Raw genomic sequence first — 6,982 nt, 5'->3', positions numbered from 1 at the left:
TCCTTGCCTCCAAACAGACATCCTTTAGCCATTATACCCCTCTTCTTATTTCTCTTCGCCGTCAAGAGATTTCAGTTTTTAGCCGGGCATGGTGGCTTCTGCCTGTAATTCCCGCACTTTCGGAGGCCGAGGCTGGAGGATCACTTGAGACCAGGAATTCGAGACTAGCCTGAGCAACATAGCGAAACTTCATCTCAACGAACACAAACAAACAAAACCAACCCAAAATTAGCCAGGGGTGGTGGTGCACGCCTGTAGTCTCAACTACTCAGGAGGCTGAGGCAGGAGGATCTCTTGAGCCCAAGAGGTGGAGGCTGCTGGGAGCTCTGATCGTGCCTCTGCCCTCCATCCTGGTGATAGAGATACAGGATCAACAGGTTCGTATGCCTGCTGTGCAGTAACAAACCCATTACACGAAGACAGCAGAGTTTGCAGCAGGGAACGGGTTAAATGATTGCAGGGCACCTAGCAAAGAGGTGGGAAGAGATCCTCAGATCCATCTTCCCAAGAGTTCTGGGCTGAGGTTTTTAAGAGGATCACAGGGCGAGGGGCTGGAAAATTGGGGTCGTTGATTGGTCGGAGTAAGGGAGATGAAATCATGAGGATAGGGAAACTGCATTCTTTGCTGAATCAGTTTCTTATGGGGTTCCTCAGACCAGCTGGCATCAGTGGGATCCTTCAGGCCAGCTGAGGCAGTAGTTTCATTGGTATGCAGGACCTGAAAGACTATCTCAAAGGGAAAACTTAGTATTTCATAATGTTCAAGTTGTTCTCTATAGAGCTATCGAAGAGAACTATGATCTTGTGACAGGGTCTGCATGATGTTAGGACGATAGGCACCAAACAACTGTGGGCAAGGAGGTCAGAGAGGAAGCTGACCTCATGAGTAATGCCCAATTGGCAGCACGTTTGGTTTATTTTTGTCCCCTCCCCCATACTTTCTTCCCTGATTACTTTCATAAAGTTTATTGGGATGGTTTTAGAATGAGGGGAAAAAAAGAAATTTAGAGTTAAAACTTCAAATTCCTTACCTGGGCCTAGCTCAATGTGGCCCTACCCACCTCTGCAACCTCAAACCACCCTCACTTCTGGCTGCTCTCTCGCCAGACAGGGCTCAGAGACTTTGGAGGGCCCCCTTTCTTTGCCTGGAACACTGTTTCCCCAGACCTCTGCATAGGCCTGCCCTTTGTCTCTTAAATCTCTGCTTGGGCTGGGCGCTGTGGCTCACACCTGTAATCCCAGCACTTTGGGAGGCAGAGGTGGGCGGATCACCTGAGGTCAGGACTTCGAGACCAGCCTGGCCAACATGGTGAAACCCCATCTCTACTAAAAATACAAAAAATTAACTGGGCGTAGTGGCGGACGTCGGTAATCCCAGCTACTGGGGAGCCTGAGGCAGGAGAAGCACTTGAACCCGGAAGGCGGAGGTTGCAGAGAGCCAAGATCACACCACTGCATTCCAGAACAAGAGCGAAACTCTGGCTCCAAAAAAAAGTCAAATCAAATAAAATCTCGGTTCAAATGTCAACTCCAGCTGTCCCTGATCCTTCTACCCCACCTGCTGTGAACAACCTGAGGACAGACACCTGATCTATCTTTTTTTTTTTTTTTTTTTTGAGACGGAGTCTCACGCTGTTGCCCAGGCTGGAGTGCAGTGGCGCGATCTCGGCTCACTGCAAGCTCCGCCTCCCGGGTTCCCGCCATTCTCCTGCCTCAGCCTCCTGAGTAGCTGGGACTACAGGCGCCCGCCACCGCGCCCGGCTAATTTTTTGTATTTTTAGTAGAGACGGGGTTTCACTGTGGTCTCGATCTCCTGACCTTGTGATCCACCCGCCTCGGCCTCCCAAAGTGCTGGGATTACAGGCTTGAGCCACCGCGCCCCTCCGACACCTGATCTATCTAGTTGACTGCTTTGAACAATGCCCAGCACACAGTAGGACCCAGTAAATACTTCTCGAATGAATCAAAGTCCCTTTTCTCAATGCATGACAAGTATTTAAATTAGTGGTTCACAAAGACTGATCTGGATCCCTACAGGGGGCCCACAAGGCAAACTATATTCATAATAATGTGAAGACATTATTTGCCTTTTTAACTCTCATTTGCGTATAGTGGAGTTTTCCAGAGGCTATATGAGATTTATTGTTGTTGTTGTCTTAAAGGGGCTCATTCTGTCACCCAGGCTGGAGTATAGTAGTGTGATCATAGCCCACTGTAATCTCAAGCTCCTGGGCTTCAGTGATACTCCCACCTCAGCCTCCTGAGTAGCTGGGACTACAGGCATAAATAATTTTTTATTTCATTTTATTTGTAGAGACAGGGTCTCTCTGTGTTTCCCTGGTTGGTCTCGAACTCGTAGCCTCAAGTGATCCTCCTGCTTTAGCCTCCCAAAGCACTGGGATTATAGGCATGAGACACCATACCCAGGCATGATTATTGAATGTGGAAGCAGGTATGAGAATCCCGCTGCCTTTTACTAAACCAGGCATTAAAAAAAATTGCAAAAATGTAAAGCAATGTTCTCACAAATTTTCTGGAAAATATAATTATTTTTAAAAATGCTACATCTGTTAACACATAATGAGTTATTGTTACTTTTGAATGAATACGTTTTAAAACCCTCAGTATTAATAGATATAATCTATGTACACAAAAGCTCTTTTAGGTCCTCAATAATGTTTTTAAGAGGATACTGGGGTCCCCAAACCAAAACTTTGATAACTGCAGCTTTGGATTATTATTTAGAGCTCCTGTGTGTCAGGCTATATGCCAAATACTAGGGATACTAATGTGAAAGGCGTGAGGTGTTTTTCTCAGATTGAAGAGGGTAATGGAGACAAAGGGAAATTGAGTGTACACATATTAAGGTGGACTCCAATGAATCATGTCCTTGTATAATCTCCTCCCCATGAGTGTGGTTGGAACCTGTGAATTTGCTTCTAGTCAATAGAATATAGCAAAGGTGATGAAATGTCATTCCCATGACTGTTATGTTATAAAAGACTTGGTCTCAGCGAACTGGAGTGAGAAAGACCTTCCTGCTTGCCTTGAAAAAGCCAGCTGCTAGGCTGGGTGCAGTGGGTCATGCCTGTAATCCCAGCACTTTGGGAGGGCAAGGCAGGCGGATCACCTGAGGTCAGGAGTTCGAGACCAGCCTGGCCAACATGGTGAAACCCTGTCTCCTCTAAAAATACAAAAATTAGCCAGGTGTGGTGGCAGGCGCCTGTAATCCCAGCTACTCAGGAGGCTGAGACAGGAGAATTCCTTTAACACGGGAGGTGAAGGTTGTAGTGAGTGGAGATTGCGCCATTGCACTCCAGCCTGGGTGACAAGAGTGAAACTCCGTCTCAAAAAAAAAAAAAAAAAAAAAAAGAGGCCAGGTTCTATGATATGAATTAGTACCAGAGACATTTGTCCTTCGTCCTATAGGTCCAAAGAACTGAAATTTGCCAACAATTTGAATGAGCTTGGTAGTGGATCTTTCCCAGGTTGAGCTTCTGATGAGGCTGTATGTGGCCTTAGGAAATATCTGAATTGCAGCCTGGTGAGACCCTGAAGCAGAGAACCCAGGTAAGCTGCGCCTGGACTTCTGGCCTACAGAAATGATAAGATAATAACTGTTTTGTTTTAAGCTGCTAAATCTGTGGTTATTTGGAGCAATAAAACACTAATACAAATGTGGGCCAGTTGCACTGGTGTGCACCTGTAGTCCCAGGTACTTGGGAGGCTGAGTCAGGAGGATCACTTGAGCACAGGACTTTGAGGCTACAGTCAGCTATTGATTTCACCACCACAATCCAGCCTGGGTGACAGAGAGAGACCCTGTCTTTGGGGAGGACAAATCAGAGAATTGGCTTTGGAACTTGTGAGCAAGCAGGAGCTTTTAGAGCTAGCAAAATCCTGTTGGTAGGAAGCAGGCTGATAAGCTTAATCAAACATGTGCTACCTTCCATGAAAAAGCAAGAATGACTCACAATGGAACGAAGAGCCCAAAGCGTAGGTTGAAAGTCAAGGAAGATTATTCCCAGATCTTAAAACTTAATCAATAAAAATCCAACATTTGTCCAGATGAATGACAGAATTGTTATACACCAGTGACTCATTTTTACCTTCCATTTCTTTATTCCCTTTCCCCATTTTTGTATTGATATGTCTGTAACTGTTATTCTATGTCAGTCCCACCATTGTATGATGGAGTGTTGGGAGCAGACTTGTCTCTAGTTTCACAGGTCCACAGAAAGGAATTGTACTCTGAAGAACTGAGCTTAATGGATCACACCCAGCCTCATCTTCACCAGATATAGATAATTCAGATGATGAGAATTTGGATTTTGAGCTGATGCTGTAAGAAGATGGGGGAAACCTCAGGAGGGAGGAAGTTTTTTCCCCTTTGGAAGGAATACAGATTGTTGGAGGCCAAAGGGCCTACTGTGGTAGGCAGAATTCTAAATAGCCCCTAAGATTCTTGATTTCCTGGTGTACATGCCTTATATAATCCCCTCTTCTTGAGTGCAGAAGAATCTGTGAATATGATAGAATATCAGTCCTCTGATTAGGTTATGTTTTGTGACAGGTGAAGTAATTTTGCAGATGTGATTAATGTCCTTTAAAGTAGTCAAAAGAGAGATTATCCTTGCTGGCCTGAGCTTATCAAAAGGTGAGCCTTTAAAAGAGAGTCTCCTGCTGGCTTTGATGAAATAGAAGCCATGTTGTGAGAGAGTCACATGGCTAGGAACTGAGAGTGGCCTCTAGGAGGTGAGAGACTGCAAGGAAATGGAAACTCCAGTCATTTACCCACAAGGAACTGAATTCTGCCAGCAACCTGAATGGGTTTAATGAGATCACATTCTTGGCTGAATCTTGACTTTGGCTGAGACTTTGAGCAGAGACCCAGTCTGTACTCCTGACCCACAAAAACTGTGAGGTGATACGTTTGTGTATTTTAAACTTCTAAGATTGTGATAATTTGCTGTGCAGCAACGTTAATATACTGGCATCAGAGTAGAACTTTTGAAATGACTGGGGAAAGACAATGACAACCTATTACTCATCAATATGCATATAACTGACTTTCACATACTTAAAAAAATTAATATACTTTATGGGTAAGGTGGCTCACGCCTGTAATTCCAGCACTTTGGGAGGCCGAGGTGGGTGGATCATTTCAGGTCAGGAGTTCAAGACCAGCCTGGCCAACATGGCAAACCCCCGTCTCTACTAAAAATAATAAAAAAAATTTAGTCAGGCATGGTGGTGCATGCCTGTAATTCCAGCTACTTGAGAGGCTGAGGCACAAGAATCTTTTGAACCTGGGAGACAGAGGTTGCAGAGAGCCGAGATCGTGTCACTGCACTCCAGCCTGGGCGAAAGGGCAAGATTCTGACTCAAAATAAATAAATAAATAATTTTATTTTTTAGGTAAGTGTTAGGTTTACATAATAATTGAGTAGAAAGTACAGAGTCCCATGTATCCCCTCCTCTACCCCAGCTTCTCCTCTATGATTAGCATCTTGCATCTTGCAATGTGGGGTACATTTTATATAGTTTATGAACTAGTATAGATAAGTTATTAGCCAAGATCCATAGCTTACATTAGCGTTCACATTTTTCTCTCTTATAGTCTATGGATTTTGACAAATGCATAATGACATGACATGTGTCCACCATCACTGCATTGTACAGAATAGTTTCACTGTCTTAAAATATCCCCTGTGCCCCACCTATTCATCCGTGCCTTCTGCCCTCTAGACTTGTGGAAACCACAGGTCTTTTTACTGTCTCCACAGTTTTGCCTTCTATAGAATGTCGTATGGTTGGAATCATATAGTATGTTGCCTTTCCAGATGGGCTCCTTTCACTTAGTGATATGCATTTAAGGTTCTTCCATGTCTTTTCAAGGCTTGAGAGTGCATTTCTTTTTTAAAAAAATTCATCTTTTATTTTAGATTTGGGGGTACATGTGTAGGTTTCTTACAAGGATATATTGTGTGATGCTGAGGTTTGGTGTACAATTGAACCCATCACTTGGGCACTGAGCATGGTACCCATTGGTAGGTTTTCAACTCTCCCCTCACCAAGTACCTTTACCGAGGTATAATTTACATACAATGAAATGTACCTATTTTAAGTGTACACTTCGATGAGTTTTGACAAGTGTGTGCATCTATATAATCAATCCCATAATCAAGATATAGAACAGTTCTGTCACCCCAAAAACTTTCCTCATGTTACTCTGCAGTCAATTCTAGACCCCAGGAAACCACTTGTTTGCTTTTTATTAATATCACTATAGACTTTTTTCGTATTTTAAATTGTGGTAAAACATATATAACATAAATTTGCCATACCATAGTTTTGAGTGTTTTAGAATTTCATATAAGTGGTACAATAAATTATGTACTGTATGTATTGTTTTGTATCTGACTTCTTTCATTTGGCAAGTTTTTGACATTTATACATCTTGTTACATGCATCAATAGTTCATTTCTTTTTATTGCTGTCTTGTGTTGTATTCTATGGATATACCACAATTTGTTTCACCTTTTGGATATTTCGGTTGTTTCCAGTTGTCTGCTGGAGGTTGTCAAGGACATTCATGCACAACTTGATAAAATTATAAAATTGCCAAGAGCGTGAATGCGTAAGTCTTTTTGGGATATAGATTTTCACTTGTTTTGGGTAAATATCTACAAGTGAAATTGCTGGGTCATGTGATAGGTATATATTTAACTTTTTAAAAACTACCAACTGTATTCCCAGTATCTAGCACAGCATCTGGGACCTAATGGAGTATCAATAAATATTTGTTGAATTAGTGAATAAATGAATGACTTATGTAGGACTCATGAAGAAAGAATTTCAACAAGCAATTAGAAGATATTTATAAAAAATTACTTCCCAAATTCTGCTTTGTTTTTAAGTGTTTAGTAACACTTTGTGCCTATCTCAGAGCAATACTGGGGCTACAAAAATAAAAACCTGT

Source organism: Macaca mulatta, chromosome 12 (assembly GCF_049350105.2).
Source record: "Macaca mulatta isolate MMU2019108-1 chromosome 12, T2T-MMU8v2.0, whole genome shotgun sequence".
NCBI lineage: Eukaryota > Metazoa > Chordata > Mammalia > Primates > Cercopithecidae > Macaca > Macaca mulatta.
Note: the sequence above shows the minus strand (reverse complement) of the source record.